Here is an 18,433-nt window from a genome sequence, read left to right on the forward strand (position 1 = left end):
ATGAATAAATAAATAAAATCTTTAAAATAAAAAAAGAACATTGGACTTTGCTCCATCAGTTTCTTTTTGTCCCTCACACATGCACACACATAACCCAGCTCCTCAGTCTGTCCTTTGAATATGTAACAATTTACTGCCATGGCTTCAACTACCTGAATACTGATGCCTTTCAATTTACATCTCTAGCTCAGAACTATTTTCTGAATACCAACCTCATATTTCCAGTTGTTCAAAGGATATTTTTGTCTAGAAACACAGCTTCTCAACCTCAGCATGTCTTGATATGACCCCTCCATCCCAAAAATAAGAACTCCCTTTCTTTCCTGTCCCCAGTCTCAATGAATAGTCCTCGTTCCCTAAAGTAGGACTTAGAGAAGCATCTCGAGCCCTCCTTTATCTTAGCTACCCATTTCACTTTTATCTAAGCAGTTAGCAAACCCTTTTGAATCTACCTCAAATATGTCTTCTTTCACATCTCATGACTTTTAGCCTCCTTGAGCATCTTAACCATTTTCTGAACACACAGTATCCTTTCACAACTCTTTGCCTTTCCGAGAGTGATCACTCTGCTTGTAATAGTCTCCCACTCCTTTACCTGGTAAGCCCCTACTCAGTGATAAAGGGTCCTACTATATATTACAAACCATTCCTTATTCCTGTAAGACACCTCATGGTTCTTTCCTCTGTGGATTTACCATATCTCATCATAACTATCAGTTTAGGTATCTCTTTTTCCCTGTTAAACTATGAACTTGGTGAAGGCTGGGACAGCATCTTAATCATATTAAAAGTAAGTCAGTCGGAGAAGGACAAACATTATATGTTCTCATTCATTTGGGGAATATAAATAATAGTGAAAGGGAAAATAAGGGAAGGGAGAAGAAATGTGTGGGAAATATCAGAAAGGGAGACAGAACATAAAGACTGCTAACTCTGGGAAACGAACTAGGGGTGGTAGAAGGGGAGGAGGGCGGGGGGTGGGAGTGAATGGGTGACGGGCACTGGGTGTTATTCTGTATGTTAGTAAATTGAACACCAATAAAAAAAAAAAAAAAAAAAAAAAAAAAAAAAAAAAAAATAAAAAAAAATAAAAATAAAAAGAAAGTTTTAATTTGTTCAAAAAAAAAAAAAAAAAATAAAGGCTGAATATTATATAAAGTACATTACTGTTCTAATTAAAGAGGAAATAAATGCAAAAAAAAGGAAATAAAATACCAAATAACACGTTTCCTTGATAACCAAAAAAAAAAAAAAAAAAAAAAAAAAAAAAAAAAAAAAGTTGTAGCACCTAGGACATAATAGTCTGTGGTAATAGTTAATAAAGAATGAATGATGTACCCGAAATCCAATTTATCAATGTTTCTTTTAATGGATCACATTTTTGGTGTCAAGTTTAAGAACTATTTGCATAATCCTGTATTCTAAAGATTTTCTCCTTTCTTTTTTTTCTAAAACATCTATAGTTTTATGTTTACATTAGATCCATGATCCATTTTTAGGGGTTTTTTTTGTGTGTGTGTGTGAGACTTACATTGAGGTTCAATTTTAGGCCAGCAGTTATCCACTTGTCACAGCACCATTTGTTGGAAAGGCTATCTCTCCTCCATCAAATTGTTTTTGCAATTTTGTCAGATATAAGCTGAGTGTATCTGTTTGGGTCTATCTCTGGATTTTTTTTATTTTGTTCCTAGTTCCTCTGCCTTTCTAGAATAATTGTGTCTATACATGCAAAACATCTTGATGAAATTTTGATAGGAAATGCATTAAATCTCTATATGAGTTTGGAAAGAATTGACATCTTTACTATATTGAGTCTTCCAATCTATGAACACAGTGTGTCTATTTAGATCTTTTATTTATTTCATCAGCATTGTTGTAGTTTTCAACATACACGTGTGTCCTATACATGTTCTTTTAGATTTATACCTATTTCATCTACTTTGCAGCAGTTGTAAATGTTATTTTAAAAAATTTGCTTCCCTATGATCATTGTTAGTGTATAGAAATGTTTTTGTGTGTTGATCTTGTATGCTTCAACTTTGCTGAACTTATAAGTTCTTAGAGTTTCTTTTGTTTGGGTTTGTTTTTGTCTTTAGATTACTTGGGATTTTCTATATATGTCATCTGCAAATAGGGGCAGTTTTATTTCTTCCTTTTCAATCTGAATGGTTTTTATTGCTTTTACTTACTTATAATGTTGGCTCTAAATTCCAGCTCTGTGTTGAATAAGAGCATGAGAGGAGATAGCCTTTACTTGTTTCTGATCTTAGACGGAAAGCATTCAGTCTTTCATTATTAAGTGTGATGCTAAGAGTAGGATTTTTGTAGATGCTCCTTATCAAATTGATGGAGTTCCCCTTTATTCCATGTATGCTGAGAGTTGTTATCATGACAGGATGTTGGATTTTATCAAATGCTTTTTCTGCATCAATGTATGATTGTATGAGTTTTCTTCTTTAGCCAATTGATATGATATTACATTGACTGATTTTTTGAAAATTAAACCACCTTTATATCACAGGAATAAACCCCACTTGGCCACATTATATGACTCTTTTTATATATTGCCAATTCTACTTTCTGATATTTTGCTAAGGACATTTAAATTAAAAGTCATTATTCATGAGGTCTGTATTTTATATTTTACAATATCTTTGGTGTCTATATCAGGGTGACACTAGCTTCATAAAATGAATTGAGAAGTGTTCCCTCCTTTTGGATTTTCTGGAAGATATTGTGTAGAATGGGCACTAATTCTTTTAAGTACTTGGTAGAATTCTCCAGGAAAACTATCTGGTCTTGGGATTTCTTTTGTGATAATTTTAAAATTATGAATTAAATTTCCCTAATAACTATAGGAGTATTCACATGACCATTTCATTGGGTAAACAGTGGTAGTTCATAGTTTTCAAGGAGTTGATCCAATTTATCTAAATTGTCAGACTTATGTATATTATTCATAGGATTCCCTTATTGTCTTTTTATATGTATTTTTATTGAAGTTCGATTTGCCAACATATAGCATAACAACCAGTGCTCATCCCATCAAGTGCCCCCTCAGTGCCTGTCACCCAGTCATCCCAAACCCCCGCCCACCTCCCTTTCTACCACCCATTGTTCATTACCCAGAGTTAGGAGCCTCTCATATTCTGTCACCCTCACTGATATTTCCCACTCATTTTCTCTCCTTTTCCCTTTATTCATTTCCCTATTTTTTATATTCCCCAAATGAATGAGACCATATAATGTTTCTCCTTCTCTGATTGACTTACTTCACACAGCATGATACCCTCCAGTTCCATCCACCTTGAGGCAAATGGTGTGTATTTGTCATTTCTAATGGCTGAGTAATATTCCACTGTATATATAGACCACATATTCTTTATCCATTCCTCTTTCGATGGACACCAAGGCTCCTTCCACAGTTTAGCTATTGTGGACATTGCAGCTATAAACATTGAGGTTCAGGTGTCCCAGCTTTTCACTACATCTGTATCTTTGGCATAAATCCCCAGCAGTACAAATGTTGGATCGTAGGGAAGTTCTATTTTTAACTCTTTGAGGAAGCTCCACACAGTTTTCCAGAGTGGCTGCACCAGTTCACATTCCCACCAAGAGTGCAAGAGGGTTCCCCTTTCTCCACATCCTCTTCAACATCTATTGTTTCCCATCTTGTTAATTTTCCCCATTCTCACTGGTGTGAGGTGGTACCTCATTGTGGTTTTGATTTGTATTTCCCTGATGGCAAGGGATGCAAAGCACTATCTCATGTTCTTCTTGGCCATGTCTATACTTTCCTCTGTGAAATTTCTGTTGCTGTGTTTTGCCCATTTCATGATTGGATTGTTTGTTTCTTTGCTATTGAGTTTCATAAGTTCTTTATAGATCTTGATACTAGCCCTTCATCTGAAATGTCATTTGCAAATATCTTCTCCCATTCTGTAGGTTGTCTTTTAGTTCTGTTGACTGTTTCTTTTGCTGTGCAGAAACTTTTTATCTTGATGAAGTCCCAATAATTCATTTTTGCTCTTGTTTTCCTTGCCTTCATCGATGTATCTTGCAAGAAGCTGCTGTGGCCAAGTTCGAAAAGGGTGTTGCCTGTCTTGTCCTCTAGGATTTTGATGGGTTCTTATCTCACATTTAGATCTTTCATGCATTTTGAGTTTATCTTTGTGCATGGTGTAAGAGAATGATCTAGTTTCATTCTTCTGCATATGGCCGTCCAATTTTCCCAGAACCATGTATTGCAGAGACTGTCCTTTTTCCAGTGAATGGTCTTTCCTGCTTTGTCAAATATTTGTTGACCGTAGAGTTGAGGCCCATTTCTGGGTTCTCTATTCTGTCCCAATGATCTATGTGTCTGTTTTTGTGCCAGAACCACACTGACTTGAAGATCACAGCTTTGCAGTACAACTTGAAATCCAGCATTGTGATGCCCCCTGTGTCTAGTATTGTTTTTCAATATTCCCCGGGCTATTCGGGGTCTTTTCTGATTCCACACAAATCTTAAGATGATTTGTTCCAACTCTCTGAAGGAAGTCCGCGGTATTTTGATAGGGATTGTACTGAATGTGTAAATTGCCCTGGGTAGTGTTGACATTTTTCACAATATTAATTCTTCCAATCCATGATCATGGAATATTTTTCAATCTCTTGTGTCATCCTCAATTTCTTTCAGAAGTGTTCTGTAGTTTTTAGGGTAGAGATCCTTTACCTCTTTGGTGAGGTTTATTCCTAGGTATCTTATGCTTTTGGGTGCAATTGTAAATGGGATTGACTCCTGAATTTCTCTTTCTTCAGTCTCATTGCTAGTGTATAGGAATGCCACTGATTTCTGTGCATTGATTTTGGATCCCGCCACATTGCCGAATTGCTGTATGAGTTCTAGCAATCTTGGGGTGGAATTTTTTGGGTTTTCTACGTACAGTATCATGTCATCTGTGAAGAGGGAGAGTTTGACTTCTTCTTTGCCAATTTGAATGCCTTTTATTTCTTTTTGTGGTCTGATTGCTGAGACTAGGACTCCTAGTACTATCTGTGTTGAATAGCAGGGGTAAGAGTGGACATCCCTGTCATGTTCCTGATCTTCGGGGAAAGGCTCCCAGTGTTTCCCCATTGAGAATAATATTTACTGTGGGCTTTCTGTAGATGGCTGTTGAGATGCTGAGGAATGCTCCCTCTATCCCTACACTCTGAAGAGTTCTGATCAGGAATGGATGCTGTATTTTGTCAAATGCTTTCTCTGCATCTATTGAGAGTATCATATGGTTCTTCTTTTTTCTCTTGTCGATATGATCTATCACAGTGATTGCTTTATGTGTGTTGAACCAGCCTTGCATCCCGGGGATAAATCCCACATGGTCATGGTGAATAATCCTCTTAATGTACTGTTGGATCCTATTGGCTAATATCTTGTTGAGAATTTTTGCATCTGTGTTCATCAGGGATATTGGTCTATAATTCTTTTCGGTGGGGGTCTTTGTCTGGTTTTGGAATTAAGGTGATGCTGGCCTCAAAAAACGAGTTTTGAAGTATTCCAGTATTCCATCCCTTTCTATATTTCAGAGCAGCTTTAGTAAAATAGGTATTGTTTCTTCCTTAAACGATTATTAGAATTCCCCTGGGAAGTCACCTGGCCCTGGACTTTTGTGTCTTGGAGGTTTTTGATGACTGCTTTAATTTCCTCCCTGGTTATCGGCCTGTTCAGGTTTTCTATTTCTTCCTGCTCCAGTTTTGGTAGTTTGTGGTTTTCCAGAAATGTGTCCATTTCTTCTAGATGACCTAATTTATTGGCATATAGCTGCTCATAATATGTTTTTTGAACACGACATTTTATTTATTTATTCATGAGACACAGAGAGAGAGAGAGAAAAAAAAAACAGAGAGAGAGAGACAGGCAGAGACACAGGCAGGGGGATAAGCACGCTCCATGCAGGGATACTGACGTGGGACTCAATCCCGGGTCTCCACGACCACGCCCTGGGCCAAAGGCAGGCACTAAACTGCTGAGCCACCGTGGCTGCCCTCATAATATGTTTTTAAAATCGTTTGTATTTCCTTGGTATTGGTTGTGATCTCTCCTCTTTCATTCGTGGTTTTATTAATTTGAATCTTTTCTCTTTTTAATGAGGCTGGCTAATGGTTTATCTATCTTATTAATTCTTTCAAAGAACCAACTCCTGGTTTTGTTGATCTGTTCTACAGTTCTTCTGGTCTCTATTTCATTGAGTTCTGCTCGGATCTTTATTAACTCTCTTCTTCTGCTTGGTGTAGGTTTTATTTGCTGTTCTTTCTCCAGCTTCTTTAGGTGTGTGGTTAGCTTGTGTATTTGAGTTTTTTCCAGTTTTTGAGGGAGGCTTGTATTGCAATGTATTTCCCTCTCAGGACTGCTTTTGCTGTATCCCAGAGATTCTGAATGGCTGTATCTTCATTCTCATTAGTTTCCATGAATCTTTTTAATTCTTCTCTAATTTCCTGGTTGACCCTTTCATCTTTTAGCAGGATGGTCTTTAGCCTCCATGTGTTTGAGTTTCTTCCAAATTTCTTCTTGTGATTGAGTTCAAATTCCAAAGCATTATGGTCAGAAAATATGCAGGGGACAATCCCAATCTTTTGGTATTGGTTGAGACCTGATTTGTGACCTAGTATGTGGTCTATTCTGGAGACAGTTCCATGTGCACTTGAGAAGAATGTGTATTCAGTTGCGTTTGGATGTAAAATTCTGTAAATATCTGCGAAACCCATTGGGTCCAGTGTATCACTTAAAGCTCTTGTTTCTTTGGAGATGTTGTGCTTAGAAGATCTGTCATTTGCAGAAAACGCCATGTTGAAGTCTCCTCCTATTAGTGTATTATCTAAGTATGTCTTAACTTTGGTTATTAATTGATTGATATCCTTGGCATCTCCCACATTTGGGGCATAAATATTCATGATTGTTAGGTCCTCTTGTTGGATAGATCCTTTAAGTATGATATAGTGTCCCTCTTAATCTCTTACTACAGTCTTTGGGATAAACTTTAATTTATCTGATATGAGTATTGCTACCCCTGCTTTCTTTTGAGGACCATTTAAGTGGAAAATGGTTCTCTACCCTCTCATTTTCAGGGTGTAGGTGTCCTTAGGTCTCAAATGAATCTCTTGTAGACAGCAAATAGATGGGTCTTACTTTTTTATCCAGTCTGATACCCTGCATCTTTTGATAGGATCATTTAGCCCATTCACATTCAGCGTTACTATGAAAGATATTAATTTAGTGTCATCATGATACTTATTCAGTCCCTTTTTTTGTGGATTGTTCCCTTGGACTTCCTCTTTCTTTTAAAGTCCCTCTTAATATTTCTTGCAGAGCTGGTTTGGTGGTCACATATTTTTTCAGTTTCTGCCTATCTTGGAAGCTCTTTATCTCTCCTTCTATTCTGAATGAGAGTCTTGCTAGACAAAGTATTCTTGGCTGCATGTTCTTCTCATTTAGGGCACTGAGTATATCCTGCCAGCCCTTTCTGGCCTGCCAGGTCTCTGTGGAGAGGTCTGCTGTCAATATAATAGTTCTCCCCATATAAGTTAGGGATCTCTTGTCTGTTGCAGTTTTAAGGATTTTCTCTTTCTCTTTGGAATTTGCAAGTTTCACTATTAAATGTCAAGGTTTTGAACAGTTTTTATTGATTTTAGGGGGGACCTCTCTATCTCCTGGATCTGAATGCCTGTTTCCCTCCCCAAATTAGGGAAATTCTCAGCTATGATTTGTTCAAATATGCTTTCTGGTCCTCTGTCTCTTTTGGCGCCCTCAGGAACCCCAATTAAACGTAGATTATTTCTTCTGAGGTTGTCATTTATTTCCCTTAACCTTTTCTCATGATCTTTTAATTTTTTCTTTTTTTTTTCCTTAGCTTCCTTCCTTGCCATCAACTTGTCTTCCCTGTCTCTCACTCTTTCTTCTATCTCATTACCCCTCGTCATTAGAACCTTCAGTTTGGATTGCATCTCATTTAATTGATTTTTAATTTCAGCCTGATTGGATCTAATTCTGCAGTTATGACATCTCTTGAATCCTTTATGCTTTTTTCCAGAGCCACCAGTAGCTTTATAATTGTGCTTCTGAATTGGCTTTGTGACATTGAATTGTAATCCAAATTGTGTTACTCTGTGGCAGAGAGTACTGTTTCTGATTCTTTCTTTTGTGGTCAGTTCTTCTTTCTAGTCATTTTGCTCAGTGCAGAGTGGCTAAAAATGAGTTGTACTGGAAATAGCAAGGAAAAAAATATGAGAATCCTCTGGTTCTATATACTGTAAATCCCTCGACTTCCCCTGGAGTTTTCCAGTGCTGCTCCGTCCAGAACTTTCTCTTCCCCTGTCCTTCCAGCTGGTCTTCTGGGGGAGGGGCCTTCTGTGCTGATTCTCAGGTGTGTATACCTGGGGGAGCTGCCCCACCCCCTGCCAGGTGCAAGGCTCAGTGGGAGCTGTTTATCCTGTGAGGCCCCTGTTCCCTGGTGCCCCGCTCCGTCCCAGGCACAGGGTGACACTAGGAGGAAAATCAACACTGGTGGCGGCCAGTTCCCCAGCTCTGGAGTCAGCTCCCGCAGTAACTACCAGAGTCTCCCAGTCCACACTGGCCTGGATGCTCCCGGGCTGTAGGTGCTGATCTGCACAGCCTGGGGGCACCCGGCGGCAGGAGCATCCTTGCTGTCCTGTGCCCTCCTCTCCTCTGCCTGCTCCAGGGGGAGCACAGGATCGCCGGCTGTGACCCCGGGCCCCTGGGATCCAGGGCCTGTGCTGCTGAAATCACGCTTCCCGATCGCGGCTCCTGAAGGCAGCAGGGCACCGTCCCCTCCTCTGGAGCTACTGCCTGACCAATTGGCTACTCCCCAAGGCCGCGTGGGGGGCACACACTCCAGCCCTTTACTGAGCTTGGCCCACAGTCTTTGGCGTGCTCTCCACCAGGCACACTTCCTCTGTGATCGACCCTGGGTACCTGGAGGCTTCACTGCCCCTCCTGGGATCCTGCCAGAGTTCCCTGCTAAGGGCCTTTTTGTCCGGGAAGAATCTGGTGGGAATTTTAAAGTTCTTGCTTCTCTGGGGCTGGGCTTTCCTGTCCTGGGAGGCTTTCACTGCCTGGCCTTAGCCTGGCTCCTCATGGGGCCCCTCCCCCCACTGGATTCTTTTTTTATTTTTTTCCACCATCCTACCTTGTTAGAAGCACAAACTCTTCTCTCTGTAGCGTTCCAGCTGTTCTCTCTTTAAATCTCAGGTTGAATTTGTAGGTTTTCAGATTATTTGAGAGTTATCTAGGCAAGTTGGTGGGGACAGGTGACTTGGGGACACTACTCCTCTGCCATCTTGCCCCGCCCCCCCTTATTGTCTTTTTGATATCCACAAAGTCTATAGTGATAGCCCCTGTTTCATCCTGGTATTGGTAATTTATATCTTTCTCTTTTTTCTTTGCCCATTTTGCTAGAGCTTATCAAATTTTATTAGCTTTTTCAAAGAATCAGCTTTTTTTCCCATTGGATTTGTCTAATTTTTTAATTTCAGTTTTATTGATTTTTGCTTTTATCATTACTTTATCCTGCCTTATGCTTGCTTTGCGTTTCTTTCACCCTTCTTTTTCTTGCATTTTGCCATGGGAGCTTAGATTATTGATTTGAGCTTTTTCTTCTTTTCATATACAAGCTTTTAGTGCTATAAATTTTCTTCAACACCGTTTTAGCTGTGTTTCACAAATTTTGATGTTGTGTTTTCATTTTTATTTATTTAGTATAGTTTATGATTTCTCTGAAGAGTGACTCTGATCCACAGATTACTTAGAACTATGTTATTTAGTTTCCATTTGTTTTCTATTTTTCTAGTTTGATTTCATTGTATTCAGAGAATATACTTTGGATGATTTCAATTCTATTAAATCTGTTTTAATTTGTTTTATAGCCCAGGACATATTATATCTTAGTATATGTTCCATGATTACTTAAATGTAATATGCATCCTACTGTAGGTAGGTGAGGTATTCTATAATTTAGATTAGACCTTTTGGTTGATGCTAATATTGAATTCTTCTGTATCCTTGCTTGTTTTCTATCTAGCTATTCCATTAACTGTTGAGAGGAGTGTTGAAGTCTCTGAGTATAATTGTGGATTTGTTTATTTCTCCTTCCAGTTTTGTCAGTTTTTGTTCACGTACTGTGCAGTTCTGTTGTTTGATACTTATAAAATTAGGATTGTTAATGTCATCTTGGTGGATTGGACCCTTTTATCCTTTTGCAGTGTTGCTCTCTTCCTCCAGTAATTTTCTTCACTCTGAAACCAGCATTATCTGCTATAAAATAGCCATTCCTTCCTTGTTTTCATTATTATTTACATGGTATGTTTTCCCATCCTTTAACATTCAACCTGTCTTTGTTGTTTTATTTGAATTGAATTTCTCTTCATGGTATAGAGTTGGGTCATATATTTTTATGCCCTCTGTTAGTCTCTGTCTTTTAATTGATGTATCTAGACAATTTATATTTAATGTAATTATAGATATGGTAGGACTTAAATCTAACATTCTGTTTTCTTTTTGTACTTCTTGTCTTTCATTTATCTGTTTTCTTTTTTTCCTGCCTTACTGTGGGTTAAACATTGATTAGAATTGAATTTTTATTTATCTATAGTTTTTAGATATATTTCTTCATGTAGATTTTTTTCTGGTAGCCAGAGGTATTAATACACACACACACACACACACACACACACACACATAATTTATCTCAGTCTATTGGTTTTGTCATATTATTGGTTTGGGATAAGTATAGAAAATTTATCTTCCTTTACATCCATTCTCCCTCATTTATAATATTTATTCTTTTTTTTTAATTTTTTTTTATTTATTTATGATAGTCACAGAGAGAGAAAGAGAGAGAGGCAGAGACATAGGCAGAGGGAGAAGCAGGCTCCATGCACCGGAAGCCCGATGTGGGATTCGATCCCGGGTCTCCAGGATCGCGCCCTGGGCCAAAGGCAGGCGCCAAACCGCTGCGCCACCCAGGGATCCCCCTCATTTATAATAAAACTGTATTCAGTATTTACTCTATATACAATTAGAACCACATCAGACATTGTTATAATGTTTGTTTCCACCATCAAACATAATTTAGAAAACTGAGGAGAAGGAAGGTGTGTGTGTGTTTTCTGAGTTGTTTCTTCCTTTCAGATATTCCAGGATTCATTATTTTGTTACTTCCTTTCAAGAGAACATCCTTGAGCCATTCTTTTAGAGTAAGTATGCCAGTGATGAGTATCTTAGTTTCCTTCATGTGAGAATGTCTTTATTTTCCCTTCATTCCTGAAGGATATTTTCCCTGGATACAGGATTCTGGGTTGACAGCTGTTTTCTTCCAGCAGTTGAAAAATACTGTGCCACTTTCTTCTGTTTGTACTGATTCACAATGAAAAATCAGATGTCTTTCAAATTTTCTTTCCTATAGAGGAATGGTATCATTTCTCTCTCTCTCTCTCTCTCTCCCCTCTCTCTTTCTCCTTTCAACACTTTATCCTTAGCATTCATTTGGCTAAGATATGTCCTGGTATTGAATTTATTTGGGTTTATTCTGTTGGAGTTTCCTTAGCTTGTTGAATTTGCAGGTTTGTATCTTTTGCCAAAGTTGGAGAGTTTTCAGGCATTATTTATTCAAGCACTTTTTTTTAGTCCTACTTTCCTCTCTCTTTCTTGGATACCAGTGCCATTAATGCTAGATCTTTCATTATAGTCCCGCAGGTCCCTGGGTCTCTCTTCTTTTTTTTTCAGTCTAATGTCTTTCATTTTTGTGTGTAATTGGGTAACTTTTATTGTTCTGTCTTTAAGTTCACTGATTCTTTCTTATGTCTCTTCCATATTGCTGTTGAGATTATTCATTTAGTTTTTTAAAAAATATTTTAAGTTCTAAAATTCCATTTGATTCTTCTTTATATCTTCTATTTCTTTACCAAGGCTTGCTATTTCTTTGCTTATAATCTGTATTTTTTTTGTTTCATGTATGTCTATAATTGCTCATTGATATATTTTTTATGATGATTCCTTTGGCATATGATTCTAATATTTCTGTCATCTTGATATTGGACTCCATTGATTTTTTCTTATAGTTTGAGATCTTCCTGGTTCTTAGTACGACAAGTGATTTTCAATTGAAATATAGGAATTTTGAGTATTATGTTATGAAGCTTGGAATCATATTTAAAATTTATATTTTCTGGGGTACCTGGAAGGCTCAATGGTTGAGTGTCTGCCTTTGGTTCAGGTCACGATCCCAGGACCCTGGGATCGAGTCCCCTATCAGGTTTCCTGCCAGGAGCCTGCTTTTCCCTCTGCCTATGACTCTGCCTTTCTTTCTGTGTCTCTCATGAACAAATAAAACCTTAAAAAATTATATTTTTGGGGTTCCTCTGATACCACTTTGGCAGGGGAAAGGAGTTACTGCCTCAATACTGCCACATGGAGGTGGAAGTCCAAGTTCCCTATTTGGCATTTATTAATACCTGAGGAAGGAGGCTCCTTTTTCCTGCTCAATCCCCACTGATACCTCCTTTGCTGAGAGAGGTAGGGTGCCTCCTTGCTGTAACCCCTGTGGCCTCCTTACTGCTGGACAGTGGTGGACATTCTGACTCTCCATAGGCTTCCTCTGATACCACCTCAGTATGGATAGGGAGTGGTTGCTTGTTACCATGAGCTGGGGTACATGACCATGCTCCCCACATGGTCTCTATTAACGTTTGTGAGCCACAGTTTTTCTGTGGTGTTTGGCTGGAGTAGAGCAGTTACATCTAAAATTTTTCTGTCTTACTAGGCCACGCCTTTCCTGGTTCTCTGGATAGAGAGAGCAAGCTTCCGTTGGGACTTATTTTGTCTGTGCCCACAAGCATTTCCAGGTTGTTGCTTCTCAGATCCAAACATCGGCTATGTAAGGCAAAAAAGTGTTGGGGGGGAACTTACCACTGTTCCCTAGTGAGTCTGCCTTCTTAATATAATATAAATCTTCATTACATTAAGACTCTTCTAATTAGATTGTTTTTCACTCTTAAGTTTTAAATTTTCTTTATATATTCTAGATACTAATCCTTTTTCATACATGTATTTTGCAAATATTTTCTCCTAATGAACAGTTTTAGAGGAAACCAGATAAGAATCTTCTTATGTTTGTTTTACATATAGTATCCAAGGTTTTTAGTTGTACTTAGTGGGAGAAATAGGGGAAAGTTTATTTACTTCATTTCCACAGAAGCATAAGTCTCAATTATGCTATAATCCCTCATCTTGAGATTCATAAGCCTTACCTCCTCATATATTTAATAAATTCAAAATTAAATAAATGTTTAACTTGAATAAATGTCTTTATTAAAAATTAAATGTCTCTCAAAAATGAATCTAGTCACAGACCTTACATCTTTCATAAAAATTAACTCAAAATGGATCACAGACCTAAATGTAAAACGTAAAACTATATAACTTCTAAAACCTAACATAGGAGTAAACTTAGATGACCTTGGCTATGGTGATGACTTTTTAGATACAGCACCAAAGGCATGATCCATGAAAGAAATAATTGATAAGCTGGACTTCATTAAAATTAAAAATTTCTGCTCTGTAAAAGACATTGTCAAGACAATGAGAAGATAAGCCACAGACTAGGAGAAAATATTTCCAAAAGATATGTCTGATAAAAGACTGTGATTCAAAATATGCTGGGTGTTATATGCAACTGATGAATCACTAAATTCTACCCCTGAAACTAATACTACAATATATGTTAACTATACTGAATTTAAATAAAGAATTTATACACACACACACACACACACACACACACACACATACACAAAGAATTCTTAAAGCACAACAATAAAAAAAATCTGATTAAAAATGGGCCAATCAGGGAAATACAAATCAAAACAATGAGATACCACCTCACACCAGTGAGAATGGTGGAAATTAACAAGACAGGAAACAACAAATGTTGGAGAGGATGTGGAGAAAGGGGAACCTTCTTGCATTGGTGGTGGGAATGTGAACTGGTACAGCCAATCTGGATAACCGTGTGGAGGTTCCTCAGTTAAAAATAGAGCTACCCTATGACCCAGAAATTGCACTACTGGGGATTTACCCCAAAGATACACATGCAGTGAAACGCCAGAACACCTGCACCCCAATGTTTACAGCAGCAGTGTCCACAATAGCCAAACTGTGGAAGGAGCCTCAGTGTCTCAGTGTCCACTGAAAGATGAATGGATAAAGAAGATGTGGTCTATATATACAACGGAATATTACTCAGCCATTAGAAATGACAGATACCCACCATTTGCTTCAAAGTGGATGGAACTGGAGGGTATTATGCTGAGTGAAGTAAGTCAGTCAGAGAAGGACAAACATTATATGGTCTCATTCATTTGGGGAATATAAAAAACAGTGAAAGGGAATAAAGGGGAAAGGAGTGAAAATGTCAGTGAGGGTGACAGAACATGAGAGACACCTAACTCTGGGAAACGAACAAGGGGTAGTGGAATGGGAGGTGGGCAGGGGGTTGGGGTGACTGGGTGATGGGCATTGAGGGGGCACTTGATGGAATGAGCACTGGGTGTTATGCTATATGTTGGCAAATTGAACTCCAATAAAAAAATGGGCCAAAAACCTGAACAGACAACTTACCAAAAAATATATATACAAATGGCAAATAAGCATATGAAAAAATGCTTCTTGTCATATGTCATCAGGGAAATGCAAATTAAAACAATAAGATATAACTACACACTTATTAGAACAACCAAAATATGGAACACTGACAGTATCAATGCTGGCAAGGATGTGGAGCAACAGGAATTCATTCATTGCTGGTGGGAAAGCAAAATGGTACAGCCACTTTGCAAGACAGTTTGGTGGTTTCCTACAAAACTAAATGTACTCTTACTATATGATCCAGCAACTGCACTCCTTGGTATTTACACAAAGGAGTTGAAAACTTGTGTCCACATAAAAAAACATGCACATGGGTGTTTATAGCAGCTTCATTTATATTTTCCAAAACTTGAAAGCAAGCAAGATGTCCTTCTATAGGCAAATGGATAAACCATGTATTTATGATAAACCATGATAAATAATGGAATATTATTCAGCAATAAATAGAAACAAGCTATCAAGCCATGAACCTTAAATGCATATTACTAAATGAAAGAAGCTGATCTGAAAAGTCTACATACTCTATGATTTCAACTATATATGACATTCTGGAAAAGGCAAAACTGTGGAGATGGTTAAAAGATCAGTGGTTGTCAGGGGTTAGTGAGGAAGGAGGGAGGGATGAAAAGGCAGACAACAGATGATTTTTAGGGTAGTGAGACTATTCTGTATGATACTCTGATGGTGGATACATGCCATTACACATTTGTCCAAACCCATAGAAAGTACAACACCAAAAGTGAACTCTAATGTAAACTGTGGACTTTGATTATGATGTATCTATGTAGGTTCATCAGTTGTAACAAATGTACTACTCTGGTGGGGGATGTAAACAATGGGGGAGGTTATGCATTTGTGGGGACAGGGGATATATGGGAAATCTCTGTACCTTCCTCTTAATTTTGCTGTAAACCTAAAACTACACCTCACCAAATAGTCTTCTTAAAATTCTAATGTCTTTATTAAAAAAATAAACTAAGCAAACCTTAAGCACCAAAAGTATTTCTTTTAGCTGATGAAAGAAATGTATGAATCCTAAAGATGGTCAATATGTTTTACCAGTTTTTATTACTTAACAGCTTCTGCAAGACCTAGTCTTAAACTTAGGTCCTGATGAGTATGTCAAACCTGGATCTCAGTGCAAGTGTCAAGATCTCTTCTGGGGATTTGTCTCTGAACTGCCAGCTTTCTGGACTTCAGGCCAGTTTCTATTTTGAGTGAAAGCTCCAATCTAGCAAGAGTGCATTGATTGCTTTCCAACTAATCAAAGGGAAAGCATTGGTTGGCCATTCTAGCATCCTTGTTCAGCTAAAAATGATTATGTCTCTGGCTCCTAATGCAAAAGATATATTCTTCCATTTTTTCCCCCTGTAGTGAGGGTACAGAATATCTTTCAATTTTGTTAAGTATAAAGTAAATAGTATGCCTTTGAATAGTCTTTGAGAAGTTATACAGAGCAGGTTTTCTACCTAAGGGAAAGAGTAAGACATCACCTGCCCTTGTCTTTTTCCCAGTCATAAAATTTGTTTGACTTAAATGTATACACAGTAAAAGTTACTTACCTGAAATTGTCCGTCTTTGCATTTCAGGAATAGATTCCTTAAAGTACCCATGGCCCTTCCAACAGAATGGAACATTTTGAATAAAAATTAAAAACTAGTTTTTTGCATGAATTTTGTATGAGATTAGGAAATTGGGCAGCCCAAGTGGCTCAGTGGTTTAGTGCCATCTTCAGCCCGGGGCCTGATCCTGGAGGCCTGGTATCGAGTCCCACGTCAGGCTCCCTGCATGGAGACTGCTTCTCCCTCTGCCTGTGTCTCTGCCTCTCTCTCTCTCTCTCCCTCTCTCCCTGTGTCTCTCATGAATGAATAAATAAATAAAAATCTTTATAAAAAGGGAATTGTTCTCTTATAATATCTTTCCTTCTCCTTGTGTGTGTGTGTGTGATTCTTTGCTACTCTGTACTTCTTGGGAGAAGCATGGTGCTTAATTAATGAAAGTCTAAGGATGAGTAGGGATTATGGCTGATCTCTTATATGTGATTCAGGATCACTACTATGATGAATCCTCCAAAAGAAGAAAAATTGCTAGAAAGTCCTTCTTGTGCCATAGGAAAAAGAATTTCTTCTCCCCTCCCAATTGTTTATCAGGGTTATCCCTTCCAATGGCCATTGGTTTCCCATAGCTGGACAGAGAAAGCTGCTCTGTGTTGCTTGTGTATTATATCCCAGAATCTGAGCAGCTTGCTTGGCCTGAGACCTTGTGTGATCATGAATATATAATAGTGATAGCACCTTACATTCTCACCACAGTTCTACAAAATGTGTATCATGTGAAGAAACCAAGACTCAGAATGAACATGTGAGTTGTCTAAAGCCAAATAGCTAATAAGTGTTAGAGCTAGGACCCAAGTCCAGTCTCTGTATGTGACTCCAGAACCCACTTATTTTCCCTGTATCAACATTTCTAAGTTTTGGTGAATTCCAGTCACTGGGACTATCAGAGTTCCATAGTTCACTAAGATAGTGCTGTTTCAGTCCTCTACCCAATAGTTGGTTTGAAAATGTTAATACCAGTAAAGGAAAACTGAGTTCTCCTTAGGAATTTGGAGTCAGGCAAAAAGGCTCCACCAAGGTGCCTACCACCTAAGTTTGAAGAGGGTCAGGCAGCACCATGATTCCTTTCAGATGTAATAGACACTCTGTAAATGTTAGTTCTGTCCCTCTATCCCAGCACTTACTATGGGGTCAGATGCAGTGCTAGCAGCTCTCAAGTACATCATGTCATTTAATCATGATGGATCTCTTATGAGGTATTGGGACAAGTATATCCCCATATTGCAGGTGAAGAGATTGAGGTACAAAGAAAAGAGGTAACTGTCACATTCACTGTCTTACGACCAGGTCTATCTGATTCTAGTTTGCTCTCTAAACACCTCAGCTGGTTCCTGCCTGCCTACTTTCTTTGCTTCTGTCTCAGTAATATTTTCAGAGGCTTTAAATTGAATGTTTCAATTGAGATCTTCAAGAAATCCTGGTTTGACTTTAAAAATCCTTAGGCTGTGCATGCTTTCTCCCTCACCTCACCCTGTATTGTCCTCAGCTGTGACCTTGCATCCCAGTAAAGCCCAGAGCAAAATCAAGTGTAAATTGGTCTGAGAGAATAATTGAGTCTTTCCCAGTCACCCAGGCTTTAACTTTGCCTTGACCTGGGATGCTTGCTAGCCTCAATGGAAGAATAAACTGAGTTAATTAGCTCTTAGGGTGAGAGTTAAAGTTCTAGGTGTGGATGTATGCAACTAACTGATGGTTGTTGGTTTCTTACATCAGGACATCCAATAGCTATCTGGTGGGTGAAGGTGTCTTCTTTCCTGACCTGAAGCAGAGTCAATCTTAGTCACTGGGAAAATGCTGTCATTTGTATTCTGCATTCCTCCTGTTTCTTTGGGGTGTGCTGTATTTAATAAAGCATGCATTAGGAGATACGGAAAAAAAAGAGTTTTTAATCTAGTCTTTTTCTCCCAATAGGCTTAAATTGCCCCCAAAGTGTGTGTTTGTATATATATATGTGTGTGTTTTAGACTAAGTATCACTGAAGAAGTCGACACCTCATTATGTGTAGGTTATTGCATTTGCGGAACAAAATCTCCTTAAGTGATATATCTACTATGTGTCATAAAAAATTAATTCACTTTATGTGTGCATGTTTTCATTTCAGGGATCTTTAATAGGGAAATAT

General features: G+C 38.2%; 1 protein-coding gene across 1 annotated transcript in view; it reads left to right on the plus strand.

The window, feature by feature from the left end:
• SHROOM4 (shroom family member 4) overlaps positions 1–18,433 on the plus strand; it is a 272,702-nt gene that overhangs the window by 189,633 nt on the left and 64,636 nt on the right. The gene's annotated exons all lie outside the window — the stretch shown is intronic.

Source organism: Canis lupus, chromosome X, assembly GCF_048164855.1.
Source record: "Canis lupus baileyi chromosome X, mCanLup2.hap1, whole genome shotgun sequence".
Lineage (NCBI taxonomy): Eukaryota > Metazoa > Chordata > Mammalia > Carnivora > Canidae > Canis > Canis lupus.